The sequence below is a fragment of the Leptonychotes weddellii genome, chromosome 3 (genome assembly GCF_054177405.1).
Source record: "Leptonychotes weddellii isolate Sample4059 chromosome 3, ASM5417740v2, whole genome shotgun sequence".
NCBI lineage: Eukaryota > Metazoa > Chordata > Mammalia > Carnivora > Phocidae > Leptonychotes > Leptonychotes weddellii.
The window spans coordinates 79,214,978-79,230,820 of NC_138371.1; the positions used below are offsets into that span (position 1 = coordinate 79,214,978).

The window sequence follows — 15,843 nt, forward strand, 5'->3', positions numbered from 1 at the left end:
CCTGGGTGGCTCAGTTGGTTAAGCGACTGCCTTCGGCTCAGGTCATGATCCTGGAGTCCCGGGATCGAGTCCCGCATCGGGCTCCCTGCTCGGCAGGGAGTCTGCTTCTCCCTCTGACCCTCCTCCCTCTCATGCTCTCTGTCTCTCATTCTCTCTCTCAAATAAATAAATAAAATCTTTAAAAAAAAAAAAAAGATTTATTCTGTATATGGAAGTTATCTGGAGGAGTCTAGTTCTTTCTAATCATGACACTCTGCTCCTGCTTTCTTAGGAGCAGCTATAAATTCAAGAAGAGGTGGAAAACCGGCTAGACTGCCAGCCAAATTCAACCCACAGACATATGTTGTTGGGCCTGAACAATGTTTTAGAATGTTTTGAATCAGTTTCCAATTGAAAATCAGGATTTGTACTCAAAAAAAAAAAAAAAAAAAACAGGTGCGGATCTGTGTGTCTTCCCTTGAAAAATCAGAAGATGTAGAAAACTGGTCAAGGATGTATGATAACAGTCAGCTGGGGGTGGGCAGCTTCTACATCCTGGAAACAGGGCAAGTTCTCTCTGATCCAGAGGTTCTCTCCCTTTCTACTTTATCTGCATAGATATCCTGACTGGTCTGTGAGCCTTTGTGGTGCCAGTCACCTCCAGGGGTATTGCTCCTCTGATGTTCGCATACAGCTCTTTCTGCTGCATGCTGAATCGGTATCATTTTCTATATTTTATTATTTTTCAATCCAAGCCGGTAGAATTAGAAGTGGAGAACAAAACCAAGAGACTGTATCTGTACCACTGGTTTAGAAAGAGGTTCCTCAGAGATGAATATTATCTCATTTATCTGTATAGCTTTTTCAGCATGATCTCACATTATCAAGAGTAGGATACTGTGCTGTGCTCTTTGCTATTGCTAAGCAAGTTCCCCTTTTCTCCCCTCCCTGCTCTGACCTCCTTTATTGTTCCTATTACATTTTGGCAGATAATTATATCCCGACTTCTATTGTTTTCTGTTCTCTATTTGAGTTGTGCGTCTCTTCTGACCAAATTGGCTGTGGGTTCTTTAACATCAGACACTATATTTGTCAGCATTGCTCTGTACTGTATGGAGAGCATTACAAGCATCTGGTATCTGCCTGAAATCCCCTGTCTTTAACTCCCCCAGGACCATGAGCATCTCCAACAAGTTCAGGTTGGCCACCATATTAGAATGATTGGGATTCCCAATCCCAAGAGTCACTGGATTCTTTTTTTTTTTGTCTTATTTTCCTACTTCCCCACATCAAGAGATGCCAAATGGACCTAGGATACAGTGCACCACAGTCAGGGGAAGTCAGAACAATCACTGTATCTCGCCTTCCCCACCTTCCCAGCCTCAAACCCTGCTCTCTACCCATCTGCTGTGCTGACCAGTCTCTAGTCTTCCTTTCAAGCTGATTTCTCACTCTGAAACTATGGCCCACTTGCTAATCCCTCTTCCTAGAGCTAGACTTCTAGCTCTGTAGGATATAGAGCCAGTTCTCCAAGGACAACACCACTGCCACTGAGTATTTGCTCCGTCACTTCCCACGGCCACACCCGCTTTCATTAATCCAATGTCCTCACACTGACTGCTTTCAGAATTAGGACTGAGATCGATGGAGTCATTCAACCTCTGTACTGAGTATCCTGAGCAGGATTCCCCAGGGAAAAAACAAAACAAAACAAAACAGTTCTAATTCTTCTCTAACTGGATCAGCAACCTAGACCCTGGACCTTCCAAATTTCTTTCTTATTTTTCCTTCTCAGAATCACTTTGCTAGGACTCCAGCATATCTGCCTCATGAACCATTTACGTCACCACCTTACCACCCTGGGAAAAATAAGATATACTATAAAAATAGATGAGGAAAATTCTACTTTTTTTCTCTCTCCTTATCTGTAGTTTTTCTTTGCTTCATTTTAATTTCAAGTCCAAGAGTCAATGATTCTCTAACACTTTTTAAATTGCTCTGTGTGGGGACACCTGGGTGGCTCAGTTGGTTAAGCGTCTGCCTTAGGCTCAGGTCATGAACCCTGGGGTCCTGGGATCGAGCCCCGCATCGGGCTCCCCCTGCTCAGCAGGGAGCCTGCTTCTCTCTCTGCTTGCCCTGCTCCCTCTGTTTGTGTTCTCTGTCTGTCTCTCTCTCTCTGACAAATAAGTAAATAAAATCTTTAAAAAATAAAAATAAATAAATAAATAAATTATTTCTGTGTGGGCAACCCTCTCGGGTCCCCTCCCTCTTTGGGAGCTTTGTACTATTGCCCAATAAACTTTGCTGCCTAAATAAATAAATAAATAAATAAATAAATAAATAAATAAATTGCTCGGTGTGATGGATTAATTCTTCAAAATTAAAGGGTATTTTCAGTGAGGACACATCTTGAGCTGCTTGAAAGAAAATTTCCATATCAACCAAAAATTGGTAAATAAACAAGAAAAGAGCCTTCTTTCTTCTCCTCCACATGGCTATACTATATTCCCCCACACAGCTGTATTGAGGAAATGAAACTAATAGCAAGAAATTGCTCTTGATGAGTTTCATAATGTTATCATAATACTTAGAATTGAAATAAACCAGAATTATCCTGCCATGATTTTTATATCATAATGAAGGAAAAATATGGTCATCATTTAATTCTAGACAACCTGATAAAACTGTTACTACTACAGCTACTATTCATACTACATTTAACCTTTTTAAAGCAATTATTTTGTACCAAAAGCTAGGCAAAGTTCTTTACATATGTTATTTTCTTTTTTATCTTGTGAGGAAACTCCTCATTTTATAGATGAGGGAATTCAGTCTTCAAGAGATTAAGTAACTTGTACAAAATACCATAGATGACATCTAGCAAGTGGTGGAGCCCAGAGATTTCAGACAGGCACCAAATGCCAGGTTGTAGGACCATTCATTCTCTTCTCTCCATCCAATCAATTGACCAAATTCTGTTCCAGAACTTTTTTTATTCCTTACAGTGATAATAAAATATTAAGAGCACAGGCTCAGAAATCAGGAAACAGGAAAAATGTTCTTGACATGTCCTGAAACAATTTAATTTTTCTATATTTCATTGTTTTCTATCAAATCTATGAAAAGCTCTTGTTTTTCTTACTAGCTTGCTGAATGATCACATAAAATAATGTATGTAAAACCACTTTTAAAACTCTAAATAACAAACAATGAATCATGGAACACTACATCAAAAATTAATGATGTAATGTATGGTGATTAACATAACAATAAAAAATTTTTTAAAGCCTTTAAAAAAAAAAACTCTGAATAGAACATAAATAGATAATAGATATTCTTACTTGTGTTAATTAACTTGAACCGAACCATCACCCTGATGACATGAAGTGAATCTGAAATAGGCAAAGTAAAGGAGTAAGAGAAACAGGAGCATGAAAGCAAGACCCCTTTGGCCATAGTCTAGGCAAGATTTAATGGATGACCAAGTTAGTAACTGTGACAATAAATGAAATGGAAAGAAGGAAATGGATGCCCCTAAAACATAGCAACTGATTGATTGCATGCAATAAGCAGTATCCAGGAGTCCATAGAAATTCCAAGCTTACTTGTATAGGTGATTTCAGGAATAGGGACATCTTAACTGAAGTTAGCAGGAGAAAGAGAAGGATTCTGTGGGGAGATTAGGGGCTAACTTGAGACATAATCAGTTTGAACTACTGTTGGGATTCCATGGAGTGGCATCAAGTGACAACTGAAAATGAGGAACAATATTGGGAGAAAAGCCAAGAGCAAAGATAGAAATTTAAGGACTATATTTGAGGAAGTTTATCTATTTATTTATTCATTCATTCATTCATTCATTCATTCATTTAATTTCAGGCCAGGTAACTGGAAAAAATTTAAATGTTCTGGCAACCACATTACAGGAGAAAAATGAAGTGGGTTACATTAACTTTAAAAATATATTTTATTTAATTCAATATGCTAAAATTTTGTAATTTCAGCATATAATCAATGTAAAGCTTTTAATATTCTTTTTATTTGTACTACGTCTTCAAAATCTGGTTATTTTACACTCAATTTAGACAAGGCACATTTCAAATACTGAATAACCATTTGTAGCTAGTTACTTTCATAATCGACAGCATGGTCTAAGAAAGTATTTGGGGGATTTGTGGGCTGAGGGGAGACATAGGTTTACAGGAAAAAGAAAAGAGAAATAGAAAAGGCACCTGCAGTATGACAGAAATGGAGGCAAAAAAATGTTTTCTTCGTCACATGTTGTATAACATTTCTACAGAAAGCAATATATGCAGCAAACAAGAAAAAGGTCTTCCACAGATGGTATTGTTTTAGACAGCAAACAAAGGAGGATCCGTTTGGACACTTTCAGACTCTAGCGTCTCACGGATGAAGTCCAGCACTGCTTAACTGCTGACAATTAAATGGCTTAGAAATAGTTAGCATGGCATAGTGAAAATAACATGGATTTTGTCTATTCATGGATTTATCCCAGATACGCCTCTAAATCATGACATACTCTATCAGATAGCTCTGTAAATTTGGGCACTTAGCCACTTACCTTTAACTTCCTTATCTTTAAAATGGGAGTATTAACTTCTTAACATGATTTTTGTGGCTATCAGATACTATTACGTAGGCAAAACACCTAATATATAACATGCATTATACATAATATCGTAATCATAGCTATGATGCTCATTATTAACAGTGCCACTCTAATTTATATTGATGAGTGTCTCACGTTAATGTAAGCATCTTGAGAATGAGAAAACATTGTCTATATTTTGTAACACCATAGTGCCTACCACAGTGTTGGAGATACCACTAGGGTAATCAACACTCATTTTTCTCCTGTATTCCACTTAAGACAACCATCCTGGTATGAAGAGGTAATAGTACATGGAATCTCAGATTACTTGATTTCCTAGTGCCTTTAGCAGAAAGATGAATAAGAGTTCCATTGCTCAGACTCTAGCCTTTCCATTCTAACATAAAATTAACTAATGTCGAAAGATAAATGAGCAGAAACAAAATTTCCCTTGACTCAGCACCCAATTTCCTGAGCATTCTACCTTTCAGAGCTCCTTTAAACAGAGATCTCATTTGACTCTAAGTTCAGCATTACACCAGTAGAGACTAGAAAAAGTTCTCTACATTTTGAAGAAATTAAAGTAAACATAAAATTAATGGTTTTAGTAAAATAGCTTAAAATTTAAATGCTTAAAGATGATTGGTGTTTTCCTTCAGTTTCTGGCAATATGTTTTCAGATGGCGGGTCATTTCTTCTGAGTTTCAGAAAGGCACTGTAGTATATAATGAATCCAGGCTTTCTTTTTTATTATTACTATGTTCAGTTAGCCACTGTATAGTACATCATTAGTTTTTGATGTAGTGAATCCAGCCTTTCAATCCAACCTTTCATCACTGTGAGGTTACTCAAAACATACCCATCATGTGTCATTTGTTTAAAATATGTTTCTAGCTTCTCTTCCCCTAAATTTATCCTATTTTTTTCAGACCCAGGGAAGCCACAAATCTCCAGAAAGCCTTTTCTGACTCTACAGTCCAGAGTCAACTTTTATATCATTTATTCTTTCACTAATCAAATATTCACTGAGTGTTTTTCATATGCTTACCATGTTCTACTTTCTAGATATTCAGTAGCAAATAGACAAGGTCAATATGCTCATAGATGATTCAGTCTAAGTTGAAAATAGCCACTAAACAAGTGGACAAAAAATAATAATAATAATTCCCCATATCCAAAATGCTGTTTAGAAAAATGAAAGCAAAGTAATGAGAAAGAGAGGGCCTTACAAGTCATGAAAGGAGACTGAACTAATTTGAAATATAATAGAAAGTCATTTAGAATTTTTTTTTATTGGGAAAGTTGTAGGATTAAATCTTAAGAAGTCACTTTGGCTACTTCTTGGGAAATAACTATGGTATGAAAAATAGAAGCAGGGAGATGAGTCAAGAAGATTCTGTATTATCAGTGGTAGAAGTGGTAATAAGTAACTGAATTTGGGATATTTCAATATACATTTTACCCCTTGCTTAATGTCTAATTCATTCCTCCTAAGAGAAAAGCTGTTAAACAAAATCCCAAGATATACAACCAACATTTACAAATACAAAAATATATGAATAGATAAAATAAATCTGCTTACATAAGTAATAGCAACAATTTGATAAAAAATAAAGTGTATATAAGATGTAATATAGAAATGTTTCTTTTATTTATTAAATTTCATTTTTTCTGCATCATTTCCCCTACCAATGTTTTCTTTTTTTTTAAAGATTTTTACTTATTTATTGACAGAGAGAGAGAGAGAGAGCATGAGAGGGAGGAGGGTCGGAGAGAGAAGCAGACCCCCTGCTGAGCAGGGAGCCTGATGCAGGACTCGATCCTGGGACTCTAGGATCATGACCTGAGCCGAAGGCAGTTGCTTAACCAACTGAGCCACCCAGGCGCCCCTCTACCAATGTTTTCAATGTTTGTGAGACTTATGGTTTTCTTGCCCACACAGTGTTCTTAATAATCAATTATAGCACAGAAAAACATCTTTAGGGTCACAAAAAAACCTACGTGGAAGGTTCTAGAAGTTGCCACCTCTTCAACCTTCTTGAGTTCATTCAAACATGTGCAAACCAAAATTGCTCCATATGTTTTGTATGATTTTTTCTTACTTGAAAGTAGAAAGTGAATCAGGGAGTGCAGTTTTATCTAAAATTTGATGTTACTACATGCCACAGATTGTAGTGTATTCATTTAGCAGTTTTTTTGAGGAAAAGTCATTATACCAACCAACAAACAAAAAATTAACAAAAAATAATGAACCATTAGTGTGAAAAAAATATATAACTTTTCAAGAGCCACTATTGAGAAAAGTTAAGTAAACAGGATAATGAGATCTAAGTCATTATTTTGCAGGCTCTGCTTATTGCTGATGAATTGAATGTGGTTTGGGGTAGGAAATGTGTGGGTAAGAGTATAATTGATGTTAATTCTAGTTTATTGTCCTCAACAGATAGATGAATGGTGGTGCCATTAACTGAGATGGATGAAAATAAGGAAGAAGCAAGTTGGGTTGGGGGCAAGCAGGGAATAAGTAAGAGGTTAGTTTTGAACATACTCATTTTGATATCTCGATGAGACATTCAAGTGAAGATGATGAGTAGCCAGTTGCATTTATAGTTATAATGCTAAGAAAAAGTTCCAATCTTGAGATCTAACTAGAATACAGATCATATTTAAACTCATGGCACTGCAAGACATTTGCCTAGGAATAAACTTGGAAGACAAGAGCTAAAGCTAAAAAAGATAGAAATCTGAAGACTGAGTGCAAGGCACTCCAATATTTAGAGTTGAATGATGAGGAAGATTTATCAAAGGAGACAGAGAAAGAGCATCCAATTAGTTTGGTGAAAAACTGAAAGAATGAAATACCCCAGGAGTCAAAGGAAGAGAGATGTTTAAGAGGGCAGGAATGTTCAATTGCCTCAAATGCAGCTCACATAGTAGATAATATGAAGACACGTAAATGACCATTGCATTTGGCAAAATGAGTCTGGGACTCTGAGAATAAAATGTTCTGGGATATTTCTATAGCATTGCATTTATACATACAGATTTATACTTAAATTCTTGTGTTTGTGCACTAAACTACCTAAAAAGTTTTCACTGGCTAGATAGCACATTGATTCTTTGTGTCCCCAGTAATTCCTAGCATAACCCAGTGTACTTAGAGTTCAAAATTATTTACATAATTGAATTGAATTGGGCTGATGCTCACCAAAAGAGAAAATCAATTTTAAACCCACAATAGTATTGTGTGTAATCGACAAGGCCAATTTTAAAAATAAGATTTTCTGCTTATTCTTTGGCATTCCATAAATATTCCGTCTCATTAGATGAGCTTCCCTACAATTTCAGAGGCGATGGGAACCATGAAGCGTATATTTCCTCAACTTTGTCTCCTCAGTGCATCTTTATATCCCATCATCCACATACACACTCATTAAAGTGCTCTCCCTTCAGTTTCAGGTTAACTTATCTGTTAACTTACCTACTTGATTACAAGTAGTGATTACACCCAACTGTCTTAGTCTCTGACACCTTGTCAGGTTTCTGGATATATTCCCTTTGTTTCCTTCATTTCCATTTCTTCATCTTCTCAAACAGTCTTTCTGGCCTTACCTCCTACTACTATACTTGCAGCTAACAAAACTAGACAACTCATTCTTCCTTGGAAATTCTCTGACATTTTTGCCTGGACATATCTCCTTTCTGTTCTCTGGAATATTTCTCAAATCCCAAATCCTAGGTCTCTCTGAAAACTACTACAAATCTTTCCTCCCAAACTGTCCTGATCTCTCTGATAGGATATAATCAAATGATATAACACCCGGAAATTCTCTAATTTATTGCCTGGCACTTAGGAATACAAAATGTTTCACGAACTTCTGAATCCTCGTATGGTACTGGACAAATTTTACTTGTATTATAAATATTAATATAACAATCATACTAGATTATAAACTTCCAGAAGAAAAATATTGAGACAGGTGTTCATATATGAGGTAGCTCTTGAAAAATACTTAAAAATTCAGTTTAATTGAAACGTTTGCTTCATTCAGACCTACCTTTAAACTGATACTGTATTTCTGTCTGATTATAAAGTTTGGAGAAATTTTTATTTTATAATTTGAATAAGCACTGTTTTTAAATGTGACCATATGTGGCTGTATAGTAGAGTTATGTGGCTTTTACCCATAAGAAATAAAGGCACATTTCCTCTGGGGAAAGCATTTTCGTTTCTATGTGGAGACACCTCTGTTCAGCTAAGAGTACGTGTGTTGCAGGCTTGGGCGGTTCCTCCATGCAAGAGAAGGCCTAGGACCCAATCCAGTCAGTCACTCTTGGTGTTTGTGTCTTAGAGTTAATGATTAGCTCTACCATGGTCAGGTGACAAAATTTGGTCCAATCAGACCTCAGTCTGAGACCTTTACTGTGGTGATAGGGGAAAGCCAACCTTCTGCAACAGACTCTGAAAAGGTGAAATGTAAACCTGAAGCTTTCTTGTCAACTCTGCTAGCTTCTGTCAGAGAGGGCTGATAGCACAGTGAAAAAAAAAAGAGCTAGGTAATGAAGAAAATATAACCCAATCTTAATCCTGTGTGAGCTCCTGGATTCTACTATGCCTGACTTTGCTCTCCTTGGGTTTTTCAGTTATGCAAATTAATGCCTATCTTTATTGCCTAAACTAATTTCAACTCATTTTCTATCATTTGAAAACAAAGGCATTTTGCCAACTCTAAACTGAAATTTAGAATACTTATATTTTAAAGTCTAACTCCGTTAACATGTATTATGCAATGCAAAAAATATATATATATGCTTCTGGTACCCAAAGATTTAAATTCAGAATATTAAATTATTGGGCACCTGGGTGGCTCAGTTGGTTAAGCGACTGCCTTCGGCTCAGGTCATGATCCTGGAGTCCCTGGATCGAGTCCCGCATCGGGCTCCCTGCTCGGCAGGGAGTCTGCTTCTCCCTCTGACCCTCCCCCCTCTCATGTGCTCTCTCTCATTCTCTCTCAAATAAATAAATAAAATCTTAATAAAAAAAAAAGAATATTAAATTATTTTAAAAATGCATATATATTAAACAATGGATTATGTTAAATATTTTCTAAGTGTATGGGAATATTAAAATAGTGTTAAGGCATAGTGCAATTAATTTTCATCCACTACAAGAATGGTGTATATTTATACAGGAATATCTTAGAGAAATGGACACATCTCTATGGACCCTTCGTATAAGACACTCTGTGTTTAAATACCATATCAGGACCAATGGTTAATGAAACACTCTTCCTGCCCCCAAATATTCCCCCCCCCACTATTTGCCATGGTATCATTCTCTACACTTGACCGAAGTCCTCAACATGTAGCTGTTCCTTTGGATCTGTCTGCTGAGAGACCTTATTAAAATTATACCAGGGAGGGGAGGCCTGGTTAAGAAGTAAAAAGAAACAAAGCTCTGCAGCCTTCTCCTGTGAACATGGATTATTTTTATCAGACGCTCTAAATTCCGGGAAATAAATGAGCAAGTTTTAAGGACAATGGGAGTGGGATGGAAGGATCCAAGTGGGGTCTGTCCTTCTAGGTACCAAGGCTGCGAGACCCTAAGTTAGGGACAAAGCAGGCCACTCCAAAACAAAGCATTCAAAAAGAATAAGGAGGAATATCAAAGAAAAAAAGAGTCTCCTTTCCGAATTTTGCTGAATGCTAGCCCCAAGTGGAAAAGCATGATATACTTTTAATAAATCAGCTTTGAAATTACTTTCCAAATGAGATTCTCTGCATTGTTTCATTTCACCAAAATTTGTTTCTTATTTATTCACTTAAAATGTATAAAGGTATAATAACCGATAGTATGTTATTTGTCTTGACTCTCTTTAAGATTTGGTCTGTGTATTCAAGAGATAATGCATTACTTGTTTTTGCAAACAATTCTGAGAGTGTCTTGGTTTTTATGTCTATCATCTCTAATTGTTGCTCTTTATAAATCCACACCAAGCTACGTAATTCATTCTTAGTTTTAGACACACCTCATAAGGTATTTATATTTTAATTTGACAGCTTCTGCAAGAAACAATCATTTAACAAGGAATTTGGCTTTTAAAAATATGAAATGGTTTAAAAAACTACTGTGGACCTTTTTTCAGTGCCAAATGCTTATGTGGATAGTCACTCTTGCTAATGTGTAAGTACTACATATGTTTATTCATGTGATCTTCTTTTATAATGAAATGAAATAAAGTAATAACATATCAACCCAAACTATCTGAATTATATAGCTTCTGTAGATGCAGAGGTTCAGAACCACAATATTGAAGACAGATTTAAATAATGCTTTCCATTGTGTGGAAATGTAACCAATTGAAAAGCTAATCAGAATATCAAAGCAAATGCATATTACCAGGGCCTCCCCACAGTCCAACAATAAAACATGTATTGAACATCAGGTCCTAATCTCTTTTTTGTGTGTGATCATTTTAATAGTCAACAAGTAGCTAGCCTCAGTATTGACTACTGAAGAGGTCTTAAAATAGAGTGTACTAGTATGCCGAATAATTTCCTACTAAATTGACCATATCAAAAAACATTTATATGTGTCTTTCAATAAAAGATAATAAAAGAAAAGAATTGTTGCCACTTATCAACCCTGTAACCATTTTTTAATAACACAAAAAAATCGGTGTTATGGGGCCATCACTTCCCCCGTTCAACAGCACAATAAAAATAATATTAGGGAAGAGCGGATCATATCTGGAGCTCTTATTAAAATTCTTTCAAAAATCTACACTCAGATTTATTTTAGGTATTTGTCTCTGAGATTAACAGTACTTTATATTTTTTTGTACATATGTTACAGAACACAAAGACATTTTGTAAAAGCAAGAAGTCAATATAAAAGAAAAGTTCTCATCACTTGATGGTTAACAAATCTCTTTCATTTCTAAGGTATATTATTTTGGAAAATCTCAAAGAAGGAAAATTATATAATTATATAAATACCAAAAATATATCTCTAATTTGCCCCTTCTCCCAAAAGTAACCTTCGATAAAGGCAGCTATGTCTTCTTTTTTTAACAGAGAGTTTTGCTTATGAAATAGAAACTAACCCTTCTTAAGTACAATTTAGGAAAAAAATTAAAATACTTTCTTTTGCATTTTAAAACTGTCCTGCTTTTTTTTTTTTTTTTTTTTTTTAATATTTTATTTATTTGACCGAGAGAGACCCAGCGAGAGAGGGAACACAAGCAGGGGGAGTGGGAGAGGGAGAAGCAGGCTTCCCGCGGAGCAGGGAGCCCGATGCAGGGCTCGATCCCAGGACCCTGGGATCATGACCTGAGCCGAAGGCAGACGCTTAACGACTGAGCCACCCAGGCGCCCCATAAACTGTCCTGCTTTTTAATAGCTCTTTAATAAACTACACATTTAATAAACTACACCTTTTTAAAGATTTCTAATGCTAACTTAACACAACACTTTATAGTGGAAATCTTTCACGTTGCAATTCAGATGTTATTTCTTGTTGTTACAAAGAATTGTTACAAAGTTTTAATCTTTCATTATCTGGATCCTGAATACTACACATTTTTGTAAAACCATCAGTTAAAGATGCAAAGTCCCGTATTTTCTCTAATAGTTATTTTTAAAAGTATGTCCAAACTAAAACTATACCTTAATCTGTCTTTAACATTTTAGTATAAAATCTTAGCAAATGATCCTAGTGTAATTTCTGTTAAAGAACTTTTGAATTTGACAGTTGCAAATATGAAAAGAATAGTCTTTCTCCACCAAAAGAAACAAACAGATGTTTAACCACAGGTGAAAACATGTTTTTGTAGAAATATTTGTATGTTCACACAAAAGCGTAGGACACGGCCAAACATTTTCAAGCTTAAATTTCCTGTTCAATATGAAGTTAAAATTCACTTACCTTTTCTCGGTGATCACTTGTTACTGAAACTGCCATCAACTTCCAACTGTTAATGACTCTTTCAACAAAACGGAAAACAGTAAAGTTGAGTCACATGTCGTAAGAGTAGGCCTATGTTGGATGCTGCTTAATTTCAGTACTGGAGAAAAAAAAAAAAAGGCAGGGGGTGGGGGTAAGTACAAAAACTTTAAAATAAAACCACTTCCTGCGTAGATACGGTTAACAACACACATCACATCACCACTCGATTTGAAGAAATTGCCTTGTATAGTCAAGAATATTGTTATTTTTCAATGTGCTTTTCAATGTTCAAACATTACTACATTTCTATAGGTTTCATCAATTCTGATTTAATGGGGGTAAATGCATGGTTAAAAATGTAGCAAGGGGAGGGGCAGCGGGGAAGCATTACGGGAACTTCCTCTTTCTCTGCCTTCTAGCAAGAACTTAAAACCTAAGTCTCTGCAGTCCGCAGTTGGTGTGGGCATGCTCACATACCATCGGGAGGCTCTGCTTACTGACTGGGGGAGCCAAGAAGCCACTTCCAATTCACAGAGCTGATACTTCTGTCTCACTCACAGATGGACCAACCAAGCGGTGCCCCGGTTCCTAAATCTAAGGTCTTGGACAGGTTGCTAATGAACTTGAGAGCATGCAACAGCCCAGGGCCCTGATGCCACCTGGAGGAGAGAAGGCTGCTTAGGTAGCACATGCTGTGACGCTCACTCTGGGGGTAGCTTTCACACTGGGGTGGCAGTTTCCTAAGCAGCTCTGAAATCTGCTGACGAGCTTTTACTCTAGCTGAATGATCCTTTGTGTGGCCTGATTTCAGAAGAAAAATAAAATAAAAGATGCAAAGGGTGTCATTTTTGGCAAGCTGCTAAGTGCTCATCTGTGTCAGACTGCAATCAGTCCAAGATATATTGGGGGGGCAGGGTGGGCTCTCAACAACAACAATAGGATGTGCATCTTTATTGAACCATGGAGTTCAAGAAATAAGCTCCTGGATGTCCAGGCTTGGCTGATTTTGTGAGATTTGCAGGAGTTTCACAAAAGGAAAAGCTCCCCTTCCAAATATATGAGAAAGTTAAATCACAATCTCTTGTCATACAAACCAATTAGACTAGAAATCTGTGTAATAGCTCTCAGTGGTGTGGAATGTTTGGCACACATAAAGACAATCTTTAAAAAATATATATATATATATATTTGGTATATATAGCCCAAGTGAAGGATGGCATGTCCCTTGCAAGGACTTTCCTTTTCAAAATTATATTTCAGATTGACCCAAGATCTCACTATCAATGGTCATTCTGGGATGCACCTTTTTAAGTGTGTAAAGCCCTGAAGGTTTGTACTCAATATTCTCCTTAACACTGAAGAAAAAGTGGAAAGAACATGATACTGAAAGTGAGGAAATCAGAATTCAGGCCTCAATTCTGACACTGCTATTAATTTAACCTTGGCCAAGCCACTTACATTCTCTGAGATTCAGGTTATTTTTGAGATAATGGAACACACAAATGAAAACCATCTATCTGCCAGAATAAAAGCGTTGGTTCACAAACCTGGGGGCTTCCCAGTGAAATCTGAAACTGGCTTCCATACACGGAGGCCAAGGAGAGACCAAAGAGGCAGCCACGCCAGATTGGTAGGTTGCAGGTTTAATAAGCCAGGGAACTTACATACAAGGCCGGTCTTGGGCCGTCACAGGACAGGTAGATCTCTGCACCAGAATCTCAAAAGTTTTATGTAGAGGCCTCACCGGGGTTCATCACATAATCCCTCCAGATCGTCTCAACAATGCATTGCTCTCTCGAAGCTGCATCCTTGAAAAAGCTCCCACTGTGCGGACTGTAGGAACCGTGGGCAGAATGTACATTTCAAGGACAGAGGAGGGGATGAGGAGCCTCTGGTTGCCTAGGTGTGGCTCATGGGTCAACCTGCGGTCAAGTCCTCTCGATGACCTCCTCTGACATTCTTTTTCTCCTGACTGGCTCTTACAATCTTTTATGCCCCTCTCTTTTATAACGTGTGCTGGGCGCTCAGCAAGAAGTTTTATTAGCCGGGAGGTGGCTAGTCAGGTGGTTGGCTGGCTACTATGGGAGACAGATACCACATCAACAATATAGAGACATACAAGAGAAAACATAGATTAAGATAATGATTTTTCAAATACATAACAATTTTTTTTTTTTTTTTTTTTCCTGAAAGCCCCATGCTTTAAACCACGGATTTAAGTCCCTGGGCTAGGGTTCAGATCACTCAGAGTGTTCTCTGGTAGTTTTATGTGATGTAATAAAGATGATACATCAGCCGACTCATCAGGTATGAACATACAATGGCACAAGGGCCTCCTCTTGAGGCAATAGTGATGCTCCAGGTCATCTTATTTGGGAGCCCAGCTTTTCTTCCTGGAGACATTTCAGGGTTCAGTAAAAACAAGTTTTGCTGTTATCATTGAAGGCTTGCTGGGAGAATTTAAGAGGGCCTTCTACGTGTCCTACAACGTCTTGCAGATCCATCGAGGGGACAAAGGCGGTGGCCAAGTGATTGCTCCAATGGAAAACAAAATGTGCCTTGAGAGGAAAGTGGGCTGTTTTTGTTACTGTGGGGTGGATTCTTGCCTGTGTCCAGGGAAATCCCAGAGTGTAGTGGCCCAACCACTCAGATGGAAGCCATGGCCAAAGGTTTGTGCCACATAATCACTGGGTCCCATTCAGGGCTACCCAATAAATACCTGAGAGGCCATACCCGTCAGTGCCAAACCAGCCTCTATTCTTTGATATGACAGAATGACTATATAGTTTCTATGATATATATCCCTTATTCCTGGTGTGTTGGGGTTGTTCTGTTTAGCGTGATTTTTCTGTTCCCAGCATAAGAGTTCCTTGGTGCTCGAATGTCTATAACCCAGGGTGAGTCACATGAACCCATCCCCATCTGGACACAGCTTCTCTAATCCCCTAATGGGGACAGCACAGTTTATGCAACAACAGGGAAAAGCTTGGGTTAGGCCAGACTCAGTGTCCACATAAACCAAGGCATATTTAGAACCCTCACTCAAAGGGCACAGACCAATATTATTGATTTGCCTCCTTCACGGGTTGGGAACTCTGGCCGATGGTCCCAGACTTCTTTGGCAGTTGCCTTCAGCATCGTTTAGATCCCACAGCACAAGCTGTCAATGTACTCCAAGGGCAATCGGGTATCCTTGGCAATATTCATCCCAGCCAGGTGCTATGATGGCTGTTCTTTCTATGCATCCAATCTATTTTATCTACTCAAGGGCTCGTTGTTAGGGCTTGTGCCCGAGCTAGGGCCT

The 15,843-nt window shown here is 37.6% G+C and overlaps 1 protein-coding gene and 1 long non-coding RNA gene across 4 annotated transcripts in view; one reads left to right on the top strand and one right to left on the bottom strand.

Annotated features, from left to right (window-relative positions):
* LOC145720565 (uncharacterized) overlaps positions 1-438 on the top strand; it is a 6,709-nt gene extending 6,271 nt beyond the window's left edge. For all 3 annotated transcript variants that reach the window (XR_014143633.1, XR_014143632.1, XR_014143634.1), the window contains one exon: positions 272-438. This is a non-coding gene — a long non-coding RNA (uncharacterized LOC145720565). The remainder of the gene's footprint in view (positions 1-271) is intronic.
* Positions 1-13,033, bottom strand: part of ARHGAP15 (Rho GTPase activating protein 15) — a 588,861-nt gene extending 575,828 nt beyond the window's left edge. Inside the window, exons 1-2 of the mRNA XM_081814529.1 lie at positions 13,017-13,033; positions 12,519-12,657 (exon numbers count right to left, since the gene is read on the bottom strand). The gene's annotated coding sequence lies outside the window, so the exon portion shown is untranslated. The remainder of the gene's footprint in view (positions 1-12,518; positions 12,658-13,016) is intronic.
* Positions 13,034-15,843: the final 2,810 nt, after the last annotated feature.